Source organism: Sinocyclocheilus rhinocerous, unplaced genomic scaffold, assembly GCF_001515625.1.
Source record: "Sinocyclocheilus rhinocerous isolate Xijiao unplaced genomic scaffold, SAMN03320098_v1.1 scaffold591, whole genome shotgun sequence".
Taxonomy (NCBI): Eukaryota; Metazoa; Chordata; class Actinopteri; order Cypriniformes; family Cyprinidae; genus Sinocyclocheilus; species Sinocyclocheilus rhinocerous.
This window is the reverse complement of record NW_015641476.1, coordinates 2,938,633-2,958,920: the sequence shown is the minus strand read 5'-3', so window position 1 is coordinate 2,958,920 and position 20,288 is coordinate 2,938,633. Positions and strand designations below refer to the sequence as shown.

Below are 20,288 nucleotides of genomic sequence, written 5' to 3'. Positions count from 1 at the left end.
GGCAGATATGAAATATTAAGTACAGTTAAGTGTTAACTACGACAAAAATCAGACCCAGGAAAAAAATGGAAAAAAAAAAAAAGTTTTTTGTGTTTATAATTAATGATTCAGGAAATTGTAAATGAAGAGTTACATTAACCATCTGTTTCAGTTGATGCTAGTTTACGCTTGCCAGCAGGATATTTAATTCCACATAATGACACATAAAAGCTTTGTAGGATTTTGCCAGAAGTTTATTTTTCTTGAGTTTGTTTATCATAGTAGTAATAACAGAACAGCAGTGATCCTGGCCTGACAAATTAGGACAGCTTGTGTGCTTGTCACCGGGCTTTGTCAGTCTGGTTCCTGTTTGAACCTGCCCTCATGTGAGGTCCTCTTCGGTGTCCAGTGAATGTCAACATGCGCTGCTGCTGTACTACTACTGCTGAAGTTACAGGCAACCAAGGTCATTCTCATATTAGCAAAATGCCTTTTGACACAGAAGGGAGTTGAGACACTATACAGTAACCTCATGTAAACAGCAGTCTCTGGAGTGTAATGCACCAGGTGATTATGAAACTGCTCGCAATGGTATTTTTACTTTGAGAACAGTATTCAAACACTGCCCTCTACATTACCCCTTTTTTGCGATATATACGCATATGTACCCACTCATGATCATTACACATGCAAAATTACTCATTTTAGACATTCTTGGGATTATACTGCTGTTTGACTCATGTTAGACTCATGTCAAGCACTAACTTCAAAGCTGGAAATGTGTTTAAGAGTGTAAATCAGACCTGTGTCATGCTGTTTGTGCAGTTTATGTAATTTATGATCCATGAAGTGACTATTTTCCCTTCCAGGATCAATCTTAACCAGTTGGCTCTGGTCCCTTGGCTTTCATTTTCTGTCTGTAAGACGTCTGCTCAGTTGATTAGCTTCATGGCAAAGGAAAAACCTGAGATGACAGCATGTTTCCGAGAGATCCTGCACCTCTCCACGGGCAGCACGTGGAGGCATTGTGCTATGAATAAAGTTATTCCATGCATCTTGCCATGATTCAACAATAAATAATGTTCTTCCACACATCTCTCTAAAACTCTTAATGGCTTTATAAATGACATCATTACCTGTTAGGAGCCCAAGCGACTTCTATGTTCCTGTCAGCAAGGGCAAGCAGAGTGAGACTGATCTGATTTTCATTAAAAAGTCTCTCAAGTAGCCCGCTGTTAAGAAAGTCCCTCTGCTCATACAGCTCCAGCATTTCTAGCGCTCTTTCTTCTGAGAATTTAATGTCATTCATTATTCGTAGTCAGGTCAGTGTTGTATGCAGTCCCTGCATTGAGCTGACATTTTGATCTATTTGAGCAATTGAGCCTTGAGAGTTCACTATGTGGAAAAATGCTTATCATTTGCAAGCAAACTTAATTTATCAATTTATTATTCTCAAGGCAAGGCACAATTTATCAAGTTTCACTCTGGATTCGGTGCAGAAGCACCTGTAGAAACATGCAGCTGTAGAGCTCCCCTCTGAACCTGATGAAACTTAAAGCTGATTGGCTATTTGAAACCTTAATCTCTAAAGCTTCAGCGGAGGGCTGGAAGACATGCTGATGATGATGATGATGGTGGTGCTGAGGGGCAAATATTGGCACACAGAGTTCAGTTCAGGTCATTGTTTATGCTAGCTGTCCTAATATGTTGTTCCTGCGTATGCAGCTAACACTTTTCTTTCTTCAGATGGACGACCGCAGTGGGAGGTGGAGGCAAAGATCATCAGAGAGAAGAGTCAAGGAGTGAGTGAATATTTTCCTTTTTACATGTTTAAGAAAATATTTGCCAACAAAAGCACAGACAATACACAAGACATAAATATGTCTACAAACCCTTTTCAGTCTTTCTTTTCTTTCTTGAACTAAAAGTTGAAATGCCCCTTTGAGTCCTCTGAGTGTTTAACGCATGACAGATTTGAGCACATTGTAGTATGTTTTGACTATATTTGAACTTTGTATTCTTCAGTGAGACAACTTTGATAGGTTTGTCTCAGACATCAATGATGTGTTGTTTAGTAAAGTTATGTCTCTTGTCTCCATCTGTAGTCTAGCATCGTGGTGGAGGTGCCTCCTTATCACAGTAAGACGGTCACTTCAGCAGTGCAGGTGCAGTTCTATGTGTGCAATGGCAAACGGAAAAGGAGCCAGTCACAGCGCTTTACCTATCTGCCAGGTACGTATTTGACATCACATTATAATTCATTTCATATCACGGCAATTACTTCCCGAAATTGGAGCTTTATAATAAAGTAACTACTTGTTGCTCTTCATTAAGCAGTGTCATGTGCTTTTATGACCTCATAAAATTTAATATACACTTAAAGATAAAAATCTTGGAAATCAGAAATCATTGTAATATGTTGATTTGGTGCTAAAGAAGCATTTCCTGTTATTATCAGTGGTGAAAACAGTGCTACTTAACATTTTATCAGAAACTTACCCCAACCTTATGAACAGTACTGTAGTTTATATAAGTGCATAAAGGCAAATAAAACCTCACAGGTTCAAGTTTAAATGAGGTTCATATAAAATGTACGTGATGGCATTTTCATATATGTATATATGGTATATAATATATATATATATATATATTATATACCAAGTTCGGTCATGAAACTCTAGATCGCACAGGCTGATGGGTCCTTAACGTAACTGATGATATTCTTAGCATTAAATGAGCTGATTGGTTCATGTTGCATACGCAGCCAATGAGCTTGCTGCTTTACATTTAAATGGCTGATTAGCATTCACTTGAGCATTGCAGCGCGCTTTCAGAGTTCCTCTGAAACCTGCCACCTTCCCCAGCTCCACCTGTATAGATCTGCTACGGGTTATTTTATATGCTATTTTCTGTCCCACTTGGCTTTAATTTACAGTGGGAAAATAATTAGAATTTCACTTTTGCGAAGAGTGGAGTGAAAATGTAAACAATGCTTCCCTGCGGGCGAGTGCTTCATCAAGTTGACATTCTGGGGACACTGTGCCTGTGCGTGTGTGTGTGTGTGTGTGTGTGTGTGTGTGTGTGTTTGTGTGTGCGTGCGTGCATGCATATGTGTGAGTGCAGTTCAGCATGAACACACCTGCACACCTACACACACAAACACCACTGCACTCATAATCAAGTGCTCACTCCATACATGCATATGAAGAGTTTATTTGCAAAAACCGATAACTCTGTTTTTCAAAAACCATGTTTTTTATTATGTTATCATGTTTTTATTGTGTTAGTTAGCGGTTTTTTTTTGTGGTTATTTTTTAGCTTAATCAAAATAACCCAACTGCAATTTGATTGAGATTAATTGTTTACATTTAAATGGCTGATTAGCATTCACTTGAGCATTGCAGCGCACTTTCAGAGTTCCTCTGAAACCCTCTACCTTCACCAGCTCCATTGCTAAAATCTTCAGAGAGTTCTCATGATAGAAATATATATATATATATATATAATATTATTATTATTATTATTAATTGCAAGCAAATGCTATATATAACATATTGAATTGTGTTATTATTGCATTTTGGAATTTGTGGCGAGTGCGACTTAATATCCACCTTACATCAAGAATTGTGTCTGATTCTGGCCTCACAGCAATCATGTGACTCAATTAAATGCAAAATAGTTTTCTTGATAACTTCACATAACAGTAACAAGAATGGCACACATGCGGGTTTTCACAGCAGATTCACCCGATTGATCATGCCAGCGTTCCTCTGCACTGTGTACCAGTGTGGTTAGGGATGAGGTTGTTCCAGTAACAGTTGAGCACCTGGTAACCGCTCATGTAAAACACCTTAAAGAATCAATCTGCATGATTTACATGTGGCTGGAAGCATGAAAATCCTGGGTTTTTAAGAACTGGACCCCTTCATTGTCTTTGTCTTTCTGTTTATCTTGCTCTCGTTAAACCCTATCATTCTTTTTACATCTCCCATTGGCTTCATCTGTCTTAATAGTCATATTTTGCAGAATTGCTTTGCATTTTGGAAGATTTTCCCCTATGATAAGTCTGTTGAACGATGAGGTCAATGATTCACATGGTTATTATAATTTGTCACACATGTTGAGTTGACATGCATTATTACATCAGCAAATTATTAGCTCTGCTTTTGAAATTAACATTGAACATCTGATGAAATAGTCCAGAATCCAGGGCGTAGTATAAGGCGACATCTAATTATGGCTTAGAGAGTTTCTAATAAAGTGTAGTCGTGTGTGGTTCTCATAGCAATAAGCTGGTTTGGTATTAATTTCCCAAAGTGAGTCAAACCGAAAAACAGCGTTGGCGTAATTAAATCACACGTGAGCAACTTTTTTTTGTGTGTCTGTGTCTCCGAGTTGCATGCTAGCCTGTAGAAGAGATTGAGAACAAAAAGAGAGGGAGAGTAAGAGAGCAAGATAGGCCCAGCCTCCCGCCCACCCTCTTCGCTCCACAAAGCACCCACTCAAATTAGGGTTTCCTGTTTTCCACACTAACCCATTGGGCCTCAGCCAATCAGACGACAGCACAGGCAGCCAATATTCTGAACAAGCCACGCAACTGTGGTTGCCATGGCATCGGCCCGCTGAGAAAGTGGCATGTCAGGGGGAAGGGCTGAGGTGCTGTGTTGTTAGACTAGAGCCAGACTCTTGATGTGTAATGAATAAGCCGGCTAATGCAATGAGCAGAGGTCTTAATCCAAATTCAAATTAAATACAGTGTGAATGCTTTTGGACCTGCGAGGAAGTAGTTTGTAATAAACCTAATTGAATGTCTGAGGCTTCTTTGTTGGTCACAGACAAATCCACCAAATCTGGAAGTGAATGCTATTAGCTGCATTTATCAACTGAAACTAAACTTTTTTTCTAATGCATTGTTGGTACACAGTGAGTAACACCAGACTCAAATGCATTCACACTCTCTCCCACACATGGTCGCCACTTGCTCTTCATATCAGGAAACTACAGTTTTACCGCAGTAATGGCCTTGCAGCAGCGTATGTGCTGTGAACTGGATTTTGGTTCCCATTTGGAGCTATGCTGGAGGGCAGACAGCATTCTTAAGTTTCCAAATTCAGCACTGGTTTACATGGCACTCAAGCAGGCAACATATGCTCTCTTAGAGTCCAGTAAAAATATCCCCCACTCATGCGGGCCAGGGAAATGGCAGATTGGGAAATGGGTTACTGTACACTGTGTTACTATTACTCATTGTCTGTGAGAGGAGAGGAGAGGAGAGGAGAGGAGAGTAAAAATATCCCCCACTCATGCGGGCCAGGGAAATGGCAGATTGGGAAATGGGTTACTGAATACTGTGTTGCTATTACTCAGAGAGGAGAGGAGAGGAGAGGAGAGGAGAGGAGAGTTTGGTGGAAATATTGACTCAATGAAATATGTGCAAGTTTTATATTGGGCGTAAAATCTTGTTAGTCATGTAATGTTGCTGTCAGTTTTATTGGAGATGGGAAAAGAGATAAAAGTTCATTAGTGCTGTGAATCTATTAAACTTATAAGGAATGGCCAAATCAGTATGGTTAATCAGTTTGGTATGATAATGCCATTATGAGATCTCAATAACTCTCAATATGATAACAATAGAAGTATAAATAAAATACTTGAAGGCATATTACTGACATTACTGAAAAGTACCAAAGATGGGAAACAAGATAATTACTGTTCAGGCTAATTCAGTGACATTTTATAGCTAACGACATTTCAAATGGTAAGATTTTCATGTCAAGTTTTCTCTTTGTTCCTTTTTTCACCCATATATTTCTCTCTCTTCCTCTCTCCACCCTTCCAGTACGGGTCAAGCAGGAACATAGAGATGATCTGGACTCCCCTGCTGTGCCGCCCATGTCCATGCCTCTGGTCCATGCTGCCAGTTTGGTCTGTACTCAGCCGCTGTCCTCCCCAGAGCACTCCCACCCACCAGACGGCCTTCTGTCCAGCTCGCCACGTGGCCTGACTGCAGGCCTGCACCCTCTCCAGGCCCCCTGCGCCCCAATGGGCTCCCCAACTCTTCCCCACCTGCCCCACCTTCAGGCTCAAGGGCTGAATGCACCTCCTGAATGCCAGATGCCCTTCCACCCAGGCCCTGCTGCCACTGCCAGGCTGTCTTACCCACCCATACAACACAACATGCCCTTCAACGGCCAACGCAGTCTTCCTATGACTGCGGGCTCCCCACAGGCATATGAGCGAATGCCCTTCCAGGCCGACCCGGCTGGGTGTCACACCCTGAGTTTGGGGATGGTGTACGGCCCGGCTTCTTCAACACCCACCTCTGGAGTGCCTCCGGGGCCTGGCCCCAGCCATGCAGCCTGTACGGGTAGCAACCAGGTCATGGCCCACTCTGCCCCTCATCTTCACTCTCTTGGCTATCATTGCCCCACTCCAGGGCAGGTCCCATCACCCACCCACACGCTGGGACAGCCGGCCCCACAGCTCCAGCATCCACTGGTTTACCATCCAGCTGGGCAGCGGTCCGCCTCCTGCCCCACACCCTCCAGTGCTCCTGCTCATATGGTGCCATCTCCCCACTCTGGGCCCTCGTCCCCCCAGCTCCATTCCCTCCCCTACCACTCACCCACCTCCCCATCTCCTACGTCCAATAGCCCCCTGGGGCCCATGGCACTCTCTGGACAGCCTTCTCCCCAGGCTAGCAGCCCTGTCTTGGCTGGGTTGTCCCCTTCAGGTCCCTTGGTGCACCCTCTGACCCAACAGGGAGAGAGGCTGAACATCAAACAGGAGCCAGAGGATAGAGAGCCCACCTTCCGTACCATTGGCCTGCAAGATATTACACTTGATGATGGTGAGTCTTTGCACTTTGTTAAACAATGTCTTTTTGTCTTATGACACTTGACAGTGACCACTGCAACTTTCAGTGCAGTGCAGTGTATAGAAATGATGAGAAAATGAAATCTTGAGGAATTGTCCCTCAACAGGACAAAGCAATATTGATACAGTTCACCTTAACATTTAAAGGTATTTAAAGCTTCTGGAAATTGTTACTAAAACTTTGTTTTAATATAATATACTAAAATGTTGTGTTTGCTATGACATATTCCAGGTTGCATTTGATTTAGCTATGATGACCGAACCTCCATTGCATGAGTCCTTTGTTTTGTAGTACTCACTAAAATAATTACCTCTTAATTCACTTTATTCATATGATCCTTTATGGATATTAGAGTAATTTAGAGTAATCAGTCTACTGATGTGTGAATAATGTATTAAGGGTGAATAAATATGTGTGTGAATTTGTGCAGTAGTAGCAAGGACATTAAAATGTATTAAATAAACAAGGAAATGCTTCATTTACTAATATGAATTTGCACAAGTTGCCTGGGGCATTACAGTGTTTGGCAGGTCCCAGATCTTAAGAGTGTCATGACACAGGGCGAATTCCTTACACCGGTAATCCTTCTTAGTAGAACTATGAGACCTAATGTCAGTAGTGTGGGGGAGGGAAACTGAGAGGCTGTGTTTGGAGTTGCATACTACCTTACTACTCTCACTGTTTTTGCATTATGTAGTATGCATAATTAGCATTGAATACTCAAAATAACTACTGCATTTGACAGTTGACTGCAAGAATACACTACAGTATATACAATAGAAATTGCTTCCATAATGCAGTGAGCTCAGTATGACCTTCTATGAAGCAGATATAACATAAACTGCCATTTTAATATACACTACAGTGTCTGTAAAATGTTGAATGTATTTTAAAAGAAGCCAATTCTGCTCACCAAGGCTACATTTATTTTATTGAAAATACAGCAAAAACAGTAATGTTGTGCAGTTGTTGTTGTTTTTTTTGTGGAAACTGATACTGATTTTGCAACATTATAAAATGTCTTTAGTATAAATTTTGATAAAATTAATTTTATCAAATATTAATTTATTTTAAAAAAAAATGATTTTTGAATGGTAGTGTATGTATCCATTTTTAGTTTTGTGAAGTTGTCAAAGAATTACATGTACGTAATGAGGTCATGTGGAAGCATGAACCATAAAGTAGTGTACTACTAGTTAACGTTATTTTTGTGTCTTTAAAAATATACACTATTCGGTATGCACTGTGCAGCATACAGTAAGCAGTACACTAGTATTCCATTCCAAACATAGCCAGAGCGGGAGAGCTTGTTTCTCAACTTCTGTGTTTATGTGGATATTTTTTGCTGATGGTGTGTTTATGTGAGAAGCTCAGACAACAGACCACAATGGATTCCTTATTCACAACTCCGCAATTTATTATTGAAAATTCAAGTGCTTTGTGGGCTGTATCACTCTGAACCTGTTGCATCTATCATATTTATTTTTCTTTTTTTTTCGTGGATGACCGATGAGAGAGTTCAAGCTAATGCTGTAGTTCATCAGCACAGATACCAGCAATGTCGCCAGAATTTGCTTTCTGGAATTCTTCAATTACATATTCAAATGTGCAGTCTGACAGAGTTAATGAACAGCTTGTGTCACTCAAATTAGACGTGTGTGTGTGTGTGTGTGTGTGTAGTGAAGTATGAGTCCAGAAGGATCCAGCATTTGTCTGAGTAATTAAAACTGCCCTCACTATATGTAGCCATGTGTAAAACACGCACACACAAAATTCACATTCTTGGCCAACTGCATACTATTTCACAGATGTGCACAGGCTAATTCACTGTTTCAAATCACACACTCACACAAGTCACATGGTTACATGCATACACGCTCAATATTTCAGAGTAGGCATGCTCAGCCACACAAAGTATTCATTGCCTACATGTTGCTCACATATAGCATTAGACATCCTCATGCATTCAGTGTGTGAGATGGAATGGAGTTGAGCCTTTTTAAAAGTGAAGTTTTGAACTGATTTCACCAGGGACTGTATCCTCCCTAAAGCACTCACTATAAATAGGGTCTGTGTCATTCTCTGACTGAAGCTCTTGAGCACTGTGAGTTGTTAAGGAGGTCAGAAATGAACTGCAAATAGAACAGAACACAGCTCCAGTCACTGACATAAACCTTCTTCCACGTCAACATAAAGCTGTCACTATGATTGAAATGTATGGCATGTTTTGCTAAAGCATTACCATAATGAATAAATTGAAAAATTATAAACACAATTTGGAAAAATACACTGTTATGTATTTATACATAATTATTTACTATATTCCATATAATATTAATATTATGTATTAATGTTATCGTTTATTTCATTTGAATATAAACTCTACAGCTATCACTACTATATGTTAAAAATTAATTTAAATATTATTATTATTATTGAATTGATAGGAACCATGTAAAAACAATTGAGAAATGTCCAAATAAAATTTGAAAAAAAATCAAATGTCACTTTTAATTTATCAATAATCAGGGATGCAAACTTGTCACCTTTCGGCGAAATTTGCCGTTTTTAATTCAAACGATCCTGTATGTTTTTGTGTGCGCGCTCTGGTTTCGAATTACAAAACCAAACGTTTCTATTACAACGTGTTTTGCAGCATTTAGTTTTGTAGTTAATCACAGGCATCTCTGTTGAAAGCAATGGCCAATCAGAGGTGTTTACTGGAGGTTAGTCAGAATCCGCTCTGATCTCAAGTTTACGTAGTTCTACACACTCACAGATCTTCCTATTATAGCAAGACAAAAAGAAAGCATACACGATGCAAATAAGATATTCATTGTGTAGTTAGTTATTGATTATATCAGGAGTTTTCGCGTAAGCTCAGACAGTTGCGCCATAATGGAAGCGCCCTTTGCTCGGTGTCTCTACATACTTCATTCAGTTTGAAGAGCTTGTAACACTCCAAAGAGAAAGGAAAAATTGAAATCGCATCATATTGGACCTTTAAGAGGACCAAACCTTCCACGTATACTGTTTCAGGAATGACAAACGCGAGTGTAAAAAAGTACGCTAATGAATCCGCCAAATTGATCCGCAATTGACTGTGATATGGTGATATGGAGATATAGACGGAACGAACTATCTGACAAGCTAGTGTCAAACCAGAGCTGTGCTTTAAGTGATGCAGAGTAAATTCAGACTAACAAAACTACAGCAGCAACAAGTCTGTGTTGCCTTTAGCAGCTCTACAGGTAAAGATAACTTAAAGCTCTCCTTTTGATATGTCCTTTTTTAGGCAATGTTTGAAAAATTTTGTTTTTAAATAAAAAAAAAAAGACAAAATATTTAATGCATTATTTAATTATTATTATACCATGCATAATTAACTTAATTTGTAGTTAACTAGTTAAGTATTTAAATAATTAACCCTACTAGCCTGTTGGTGTCTGGGCTTATTTATTTATCCTTAAATGACATTACGACAAATGACATTCTTGTGACTTCCTGCACTTGCTATACTTCATAGTCATTTTATAATAAATCCAAAAGCAAGACGTGAAAAAACCTAGGGAGTTGAAATGGCAACCGAGCTAATGAGTGATCCTCTGCTGCCATCTACTGGATATAATGGTAATTTCATGTAATTTTCATCTTAAGTCTTTGTTTTCTACCAGGAGACCATTTTTTTCCTGTCTTCTTCATGAATGAAAGCGAACATTTAAAGTGATTTAGGCAGAGTTAAAAAAAAAAAAAAATAGTAAAGGCCGTTAAAAAAATGTAGGGTTTTATTTATTTTTTTGGTGCTCGTCTTTGTCACCTTTTTCACCCATGATGAGTTTGCATCCCTGAATAATAATTCATAAATATATAAAAAATAAAATTTATTCATTCATTTATGCATGCATCGTGATTGTTTACTGTATTCCATATAGTAAAATAAATATGTATCATATTATTATTATGCTTATTGTTTATTGCTTTTAAATATAAACTTGCTCATTTTTTCTTGCTCTCTTTTCTCTCATGTCTGTTCATAAGAGCCATGAATCACTCGTCATGGTTAACTGTAAGAGCTCTGCAGCTGGCTGATAGTTTCGCTAGATTTAAATATAAGTTGATGTATCACTCAGACTTTGCAGTTCTTAATCACACTTTCCTGGCACTTTTATGGCCCCAGATACTACAGTTCCATTTGATGAATCACTTTTCAGCAGAATTCAGTGGTTGTCAGTGGCAGTGCATTCTGGTAGTTGTGTGATTTTCTGTGTGAATGCAGATGATTGTTGAGCGTAAAACCCAGTGTTTGTTTACAAATCTCACTGGTTTTCATTTTCTACAGGTAAAGATAACTTAAAGCTCTCCTTTTGATGTGTCCTTTTTTGGCAATGTTTGAAAAATGTCGTTTTTAAATTTTCTAAAAAAAAAAGCGCCAAAATATTTAATGCATTATTTAATAATTAAAATAATTAACCCTAGGCTGTTGGTGTCTGGGCTTATTTATATATTTTTAAATGACATGAGACTTTGTGACTTCCTGCACTCGCTATACTTTATACTTCAGTACAGTAAAAGTACTCAAATTTGTTATAATAGTCATTTCATAATAAATCCAAAAGCAAGACTTGAAAAAACCTAGGGAGTTGAAATGGCAACCGAGCTAATGAGTGATCCTCTGCTGCCATCTACTGGATATAATGGTAATTTCATGTAATTTTCATCTTAAGTCTTTGTTTTCTACCAGGAGACCATTTTTTTCCTGTCTTCTTCATGAATGAAAGCGAACATTTAAAGTGATTTAGGCAGAGTTAAAAAAAAAAAAAAATAGTAAAGGCCGTTAAAAAAATGTAGGGTTTTATTTATTTTTTTGGTGCTCGTCTTTGTCACCTTTTTCACCCATGATGAGTTTGCATCCCTGAATAATAATTCATAAATATATAAAAAATAAAATTTATTCATTCATTTATGCATGCATCGTGATTGTTTACTGTATTCCATATAGTAAAATAAATATGTATCATATTATTATTATGCTTATTGTTTATTGCTTTTAAATATAAACTTGCTCATTTTTTCTTGCTCTCTTTTCTCTCATGTCTGTTCATAAGAGCCATGAATCACTCGTCATGGTTAACTGTAAGAGCTCTGCAGCTGGCTGATAGTTTCGCTAGATTTAAATATAAGTTGATGTATCACTCAGACTTTGCAGTTCTTAATCACACTTTCCTGGCACTTTTATGGCCCCAGATACTACAGTTCCATTTGATGAATCACTTTTCAGCAGAATTCAGTGGTTGTCAGTGGCAGTGCATTCTGGTAGTTGTGTGATTTTCTGTGTGAATGCAGATGATTGTTGAGCGTAAAACCCAGTGTTTGTTTACAAATCTCACTGGTTTTCATTTTTCAAAGCCGTTTTGTTTCGGGTTAAACTGGTTTTAATAGTGCTGACTAGCAGTTTGCAATAGGCGGGAATCCCACTTGATATTCTGGTCCTATTGTTTTCATTCCAGGTCTGTGTGGATCTGGTGCTGCCACTGGGTGGATTAAAGTTTATTTATATAGAAAGCTGGAACTGTTTTGAGATTTCATGGACAAATAAGAATCGTCTGGATGGCGGTGTGTGTTTGTGTGTGTGAACAGATGGCACAGGTGATGTCAAAGACTCTTTGCAGGTGGTGCTGGGGAGGGGCTACAGACAGACTGACAGATGGAAGACAAAAAACAGGGAATTGACACAAACACACACACTATCAAACAGAAAGGTCAAAGAAGGACTAGAACATAGGAGATGTAAACCAAAGGTTAAAAGACCATTGTAATTTGAGTAATCTACTTGTACCATTGCATTTATCTCCCAACATGATATCTGTGATTAAATGTAGACTGCTTATGTGCTGAGTGAGCTGTATGCATGTGTGTTGTGTGTGTTAGATGAGCATAAGGAGCTTGGGTGCCATATTTTCCTGATGAGTTTGGACTGGTTCCCTCATGCTGAACAGAAGGAGCAGTGTGTGTCAGTACTTACAGGAGACTTAGTCTCTTTTCTCGTCTCATCTCTTCTTTCCACTCTTTTTCATGTCAATTGTGTTTAATTAATGTCCTACCAGAGGTCTGTGTTTGAGATGTGTATGCAGGCGTGTTCTTGTGCTCCTTTGTTCTCGTGGATGTCTGTGTGCAGCTGCCACCCCGGCGTGAGTGCACTGATCTGGGTTAATAATAGGCAAAGCCTGCTGTCTTCGGGTCTTGTATCCCTGTCATACTGTACACACACACACACACACACAGTTTCTACTTTGTGTCCTAGAGATTATATCTTGTGTCACTCTGTTTCTATCAAGGGATGATAGTTAGTTTTAATGTTTGGAATTCACCTAAGTAACAATCACATTTGTCAATGATGTGATAATAAGTCTGTTTTCTGTACTACACCTTATAGCATATATCCTCATTTAATGTTCTGCCTTCAACCGTCTGTTTGTGTCCGTTTCCCTCTTTCCGTTGTGGGTACGGAAACTTCAACATGTAACATATTCCAGGTCTGTAGTCTTTAGCCAGTGGTAAATCACTGTGTCAAATTAATAACACACCTCCTCTCATCTCTGAGGGAAAAAGAGAGAGTGGAAGGGAAAAAACACAGATCTGAGCCCAAAGCTGCCCATTAAACACAATCAGAGAACTCTTCTAAATCCAGTAGAAACCTGGTTTTGTGTCATCTTTCCGTACAATTACGGTGTCGGGAATATAATTTTGAGGTCCTGGCGCAGGCGGGCAGCGGCGTTGTGGTCAGTCCAGTTTGCATTGCTGTGGTGTTTGGCAGCGGAGATGCAAAGATCCTTGGGAATTAATGTGACAAGGGTACACTCTCTGACCAGAAAACTCCAGTTCAGACTTATTTGTTCTCTGGCATGGCATTTTCATCTTATTATATTTTTATTTTGGGTGGTGGGAAAAATATGTTTTTTTTCTCTCTCTCTCGGTTTTATTTATTTATTTATTTATTTTCTTTTTCCCCAAAACTCCATGTTATTTGTTTCGTTACCAACATTCTTTAAAATATCTTCTTGTTCCACTGAAAAAAAAAGAGGTAAAGAGAGTAAATGCATTTTCAGCATTTTCATTTTGGGATGAACTATCCCTTTAAGATTAAGTTCAGTATTATTGTTTGCTCCTTTTTGTTAAATTGCTTGTGTCCTCATTTGTGAGTTGATTAGTTTAAAAGTGTCTGCTAAATGGTTAAATGTAATGCAAATGTCCTGTATAATTCTATTTTGAATGGCTTAATTCGACTTTCGCATAATATTTGTTCTGTGGGGGAAATTTCTCTGCTGTACATCTCCTTTTATGTCGCTAAATTATTGATTCAGTGTTCCTTTTTGAATCTGGTTATAGAACAAAAAGATTTGAGTGGAGGAGGGAGGCCAGAATAATTGTGCTAAGAATGTGGCTGTGTATGCACTTTGTGGTTTGATCTTGTCATTTTTGTTGTAAAAATGCGCTACTCCTTAACTTTCGTTAGGAACATTTTATTTTATTCACCTGAGTAATCTACTGTTTTCATTTTCAAACTCACTTGAGCTCCTAAATAAAAAATAAAAAAAATCCCTAATTGGAAAAATTCATGGGTCAGACACAATAAAACAGAACAATTGATTTTTTTTATGGCACCTGTATTACTGTTTTGCCACATGGCTACACTGTACTGATTGTTAAAGCCAGTGACTAAACATGTTAAAGAGGTTGCTGAGGCCTCTGGTCAAAGAAAATGGGGATGAATCACTGACTCTTTAGATGGGGAATCCACAATATGATTCACAGATCAAACTGACTTGCTCCCCTGTGCTTTCTCAGCCACTTTTTGTCTCTCGTTCTTTTTTGCGAGTTGTTTTAAAAAGTGAGATTTGCCGTTTAGTTTTCTGTATACTGCTGCCAAGGTTATAAGGGGTTGAGGGGAACGTAAATGAAAAAGTAAACAAAGAGATCACCCTCTCATTGCCCATGTTCTAAACATGCACTAGATTTCACATTTCACACTGTATTTTTGAAGTTACAGATCAGTTAATTTAAACATCTGACTTTTTTTTTTTCTCTTTCCTAAATGGAAACGGGTGTTCGCTATCAGTTGCTCTGGCTGATGAGGTCAGTCTTACCTAGTATAATACTTTCCATCATAACACAACACATTCGCTGCTTTCAAAATAGAAAAATGTAGCCTATATATCATCAGGATGTCACCTACAATGGAATCATGTTTCATAGAAAATTGGCACTACATAATTTTTAACCCCTGCAATTTTGTTATTTTCTAAATACAGCAGCTTAAATTGACATCTAAGTTAAATATACAACATAAAAATATCCCAGAATGAGTAACAACAGGTTTGCAAATTCAGCTTAAATTCAGTTGTCACTTAGTAAGGCTAGCTAGTGTGGAACCAAATGTTGGTTATAAATGTCTTTCCTGTAAGTTAAAAGAAAAGAAAATATTTGTCCCAGTAAGCAGTTATGACAGCCCATCTCAACTGATGCCTCAGTTAACGGTCAGCCTGTGCAGTGGCTAGTTCGGTGATTCAGTCTCGGGGCAGCACCGTCAAACAATATCATTTACCCCAGCTCAAAGTCTTGCTGTCGGTGAGCTCTCAGCCTCAGACCCTGTGTATTATATGTTAATAAGGGATGGCCCCTTCCACTCATCCAAAGAGGATCCCTTGTTTAGAGACTCTGCGCTGAGACTCTCTAGCGTTATGCGAGATCGAGATGAATCATGCTTTCTTACATGTGGGGAAAGATGATGTTGCAACCTCTCAAGTCAGTTGCTGCTATATTGCGATATATTGCACAGTAACTTCCCGTATTTAACTGAGTCAGATGCATCGCTAATATCTACAGAGCTCCCGTTTAGACACTCACTCCCTTAATATATTGTTGAGATTTGTACTTTGTAGTTTGTACAGTTAGCGACTGTAATATGAATAGAACCACTTATGAGTTTTATACACTCAGAGTTTTGGCTGTCCTGAGGTGACTTGTGTACCCTCTTTGTTCAACATTTAGACCAGTTTAAAAGCATGGAAGCTGCAGCATGTATTTGTGTGTTTGAATGAATGTGCTACAGTGTGCTTTTGTGTCACACAAAAATGGAAAAAGTGAGAAAAGAAAGCTTTTGGTCCAGACAGGAAAATAACATTTTAAAATAAGAAAGTCCTCTTCAAAGTAGAGTAAATACTGTGGCAGACGACATATTAGTCTTTTCAAAAATTCGGCACCCTTAAAAATCTGCCAATACCACAGGCACACCACAGACGCTGATTAAATAGCTGTCTGTATTTATTGACCGACTGTGCTGTACTAAAAATACTGGCATACATTTTATTTTTTAATTTGCTGTTTGCTTGTTTTTCTCTTTACCAGATGTTAAAGTGTGCATTTTTAATGCTCCATGCCAGTAGCTGAATCAAACCATTTTTGCTTGTATCCTTTTTTTTAATTCATTTATTCTTAATATATATTATTTCATTGGTTTATTATTTCACATTTCTGCAAAAGTCTGGTATTTTTAATTAATTAATTAATTTTTACATTTGTTTACTGGAGTTTTAAATGTTGTACTACAAAACAAATAAATAAAGTATTACACACACACACATACATACATACATATATATATATATATATGTATGTATGTATGTATGTATGTGTGTGTGTGTGTAATACTTTATTTATTTGTTTTTATCCAATTTATCCAATCTTGAACACCTTTGAGAATTGCAAATTGTCATATAAAGTGTGCAGGAGGTGCTGCCATTTACATTTACTCAGTATGTTTTGTAAGTTGTATCATTTTTCTACAATGTGTGTGAGGTTGTGCAGAGTGTGTGTGTGTGTGTGTGTGTGTGAGGGTGTGTGTGTGTGTGTGTGTAAGATTGTTTGTGCGGCGTGAGAGGCAGACAGCACACTGAGTGGGTTTTAAAGCAAAACTCACAATCAGCCCAGAGCAGGTCTGCATGTGTGAAGTGTGTTCATGCAAGAGGAAGAGCCGCCTACGCCAACAGGATGATCTGTGACAGCGGCTGGGCATTTGAAACAACACACACACACATACACTCTCACACACACACACTCAAACATGCAACTTTTGCACACAAAACCATCACAAATAACATTAACCACATAAGAAATGTACTAAAACAACTCTAAACGTCGAACACACAAAATAACAGTCAAAACACTGAGGCTAACACAAAATGTACACAAAGCAAGAAAAAACATAAACCTAATAAACATAAATAATAGAAAAAATAGACACTGCACACAAAGAATCAAATGATATAATCTACACTAAACAAGTAACTACAATAACTTATGCAAATATGGCACACTTAACCTGAATGATTATAATACAGCAGTGCTATTGTTAGTTCTTGTGACATTTCGATTTTTCTAAACACCAAAGAGCCGTGTTTAAACCATCACAAACATCAGTAGCGTTACATACACAGTGTGGCTCGAGCACTCCACAACTGCTTTAAATATTCATCCTACTGAGTGAATATAATAAGAGATGCTCATTAATTAGATTTAGAGCGGATCAGCACAGTCCTTTATATGGTGTTCTGCCACTTTTTGGTAACACTCTCTGCCATATTTCTCATTTAAACACGTATTCTTTCATTTACCTTTAATGCTTCTTTTAGCACTAAGTCCAGCTCTCTGGCTTTTGATGTCTTGTTAACAAATTACTGTATATGACATCATATACGTCTACTGATGCTGGTTTTAAAAAAAAGCTTAGCTTTAATCCTGTGTAGAGAATAGAGCGACACATTTGTTCAGTTTGACTGAGCTCACATTTTGTTTAGTTCTGTTGGAAAATGTAGACCATCCCAGTCAGTCATGTGTTGTCTGGATGAGGAATGCGGGGATTTATTAACTCGCTTGCAGCAGCAGGTACCTGTCTGAAAAATACCTGGGGCCCCCTTCAACCCACTTCGACCTGTTCATCTGCTTCTCAGCTTTTCCCTCTGATTTGTCATCACCTTTTATAGATGTGGTTTCTTACTCCGATGACAAGCTTGGAAATCTGGTGATTGAATGTTATGTTGAGTGTGTGTTAAAACCCTCCATCTCTCCTAAGGAACAATCATTTTTTTCCACAAAGTGAGGAACCGTCTTTGCCCTAGTTTTCCCTTGCTGTTGCTTTTTTTATAGGATGAACTTTTGTATTATGGTTGCCGTTGACTGGTTTTGTCATGCCAGCAATATCGTCGCACTTGCTATATTGCTGAGAACATCCACTATCCAATTGAGCATGTGGAGAAACAGTCATATTTTCACAGCATTAATCAGAACCCTGCTGGGACGACCTGTTAAAAAAGTTTGGCTGCTTGCTTAACATCAGACTCCCGGCCTGCTAAAGTAATTACCACACTTGCTCTGTTGCCTTCTGGGATATAGAACATGTGTTTTAACAAAGGATCAGTTTTATACAGGCCTTTCATAGTGCTCTAAAAGCCCAAGCCAACAGGCTAAAGGAAATGTAATCAAAGGCCATTAAACTCATAATGAACTGATGCAACTGCCTGCACCAAAGCCTCGCAGTTAAAGCAGCGGAGGATGCTTTTATAGCCTGTGTGTTGTGGTCATCTTAATAAGACTGCTGCTGTCAGAATTTTTTTTTCACAATTGCACACACAAGTTTTTTTATTTTATTTTATACCCTCTTCTATCTGTCTTTTATTTCCAGCAGCCCTAGAGGATGATGTCTGTACTCGACTTTACACAGCTCAACACTGCCCTTCTATGGTTATATACAGGAACTGATTTTTAAAATGCTCAATATGAAAGTTCACACTAAAGTTTGGGGACAGCAATTTCATATAAATACTGTTCTTCTGAACTTTGTACTCATCTAAGTATCCTGAAAAAAAAAAAAGTTCCACAAAGCTAAAGACTGTGGTCATGGCTGCTGAGAATTCAGCTTTGCCATCACAGGAATACATTACAATATAAAATGTAATCAATTAAAAAATGGTTATTTTACATTGTTTTAATATTTTACAGAATTAATGATTTTGTGGTATTTTTGGTCAAATAAATGAAGCCTTAGTGGGCAGGAGAGACTTCTTTCAAAAATCTTACCAACCAAAACCTTTTGAACAGTATACCAGTCCTTGAAATAATATCTTCTCCTAAATAATCTAAATAATGTCTCTTTTTGTGTGTTTCAGTGAATGAGATCATTGGCAGAGACATGTCTCAGGCCCCAGAGGCTCATGGGGGCTCGCCAGCTGCGCACAGTCAATCCTAGCCCACAACACACCCGTCAGACTCTCAGACAGTCTTCCCAGGACTCCAGAGACGGGCAACTAGATTCCACCCAAAGCCAGCGTCTGCCCCGATAGTCCAAAAACAGCCCTTCCTAGTGTAGATCCAGAAGCAATTTGAGCGACAATCATTGCTTCCTCTAGATTCACAAACATAAACGATAACAGCCGGGAGAGTTGGGGTTATATACTGTACGCATGCACACAAAATCAGGTGTACTATACATATACACATACACAGGCGTGGTTGAGTGGGAGTAAACTTGAATTTGTGGTGTTCTCCTGGAAATGAAACCAATAATTCAGGGCTCTCTGACAGCATGATGTATTATTATCTGTAGCTCGGATTGGCTAGCTATGCAGTCGAGCACCCTCATCCCTGACCGGAATATGCAGTGCACAGCTGCAGTTCTACAGTCACTTTAGTGGGATAGTTGAGGGGTGCTTGAAGCCTGATAGATGCCAAGTCACGCCTTCTTACCAGCGAAATCTCCCGCCTTTTTCTCTGACAATTCTCCCAGTGCTGCCCCCTAGTGGACGGGCTCTCGGGCGCTGCACTGAGTCTGTAGTAATAACATGCAACATTCCACATGTCTAGTGACCTTTCTGAGCTGTAGATAATCTGTTTAATGATTGGCCCATTTCCTATTCAGGTTGAACAAATGCCTTATGTAGTAGCTGTGATTGTGAACAAGCTTTCTGCTAACAATATACGTATATATTAGTTTGTTTTGTTGTTTTTTTTGAGGAGGACGACACGGTTGAATCCAGTGTGAGTATTTTATACTTAGAAAGTAGCTGAGCTTCATCTTTTGTTCTGGAGTGCTGTGAATCGTGTTGAATCTTACTTTCACTGTTCTTTGCTTTAAAAGTCAAAAGAATTGTTCTCAGACTCTAAAGATAGCATACATGTTTTGTATAGTTGCATGGGAAGATGAACTCATGACCGGAGACCAAAAGGTCTGGAGATAATAAAGCTCATATATATATGGGCTTCATGTGCATTGAACTCAAACACAATATGTTGACTATACTGAGACTCGCTTTGTGCCTTTGATTAGAGAAACAGTTATGCATAAACAATTGCGTTGGACAATTAAAAAAAAAAAAAAAAA

The 20,288-nt window shown here is 38.5% G+C and overlaps 1 pseudogene; it reads left to right on the top strand.

The window, feature by feature from the left end:
* LOC107755116 (nuclear factor of activated T-cells, cytoplasmic 3-like) overlaps positions 1 to 20,281 on the top strand; it is a 94,589-nt pseudogene extending 74,308 nt beyond the window's left edge.
* The last annotated feature ends 7 nt before the right edge of the window (positions 20,282 to 20,288 follow it).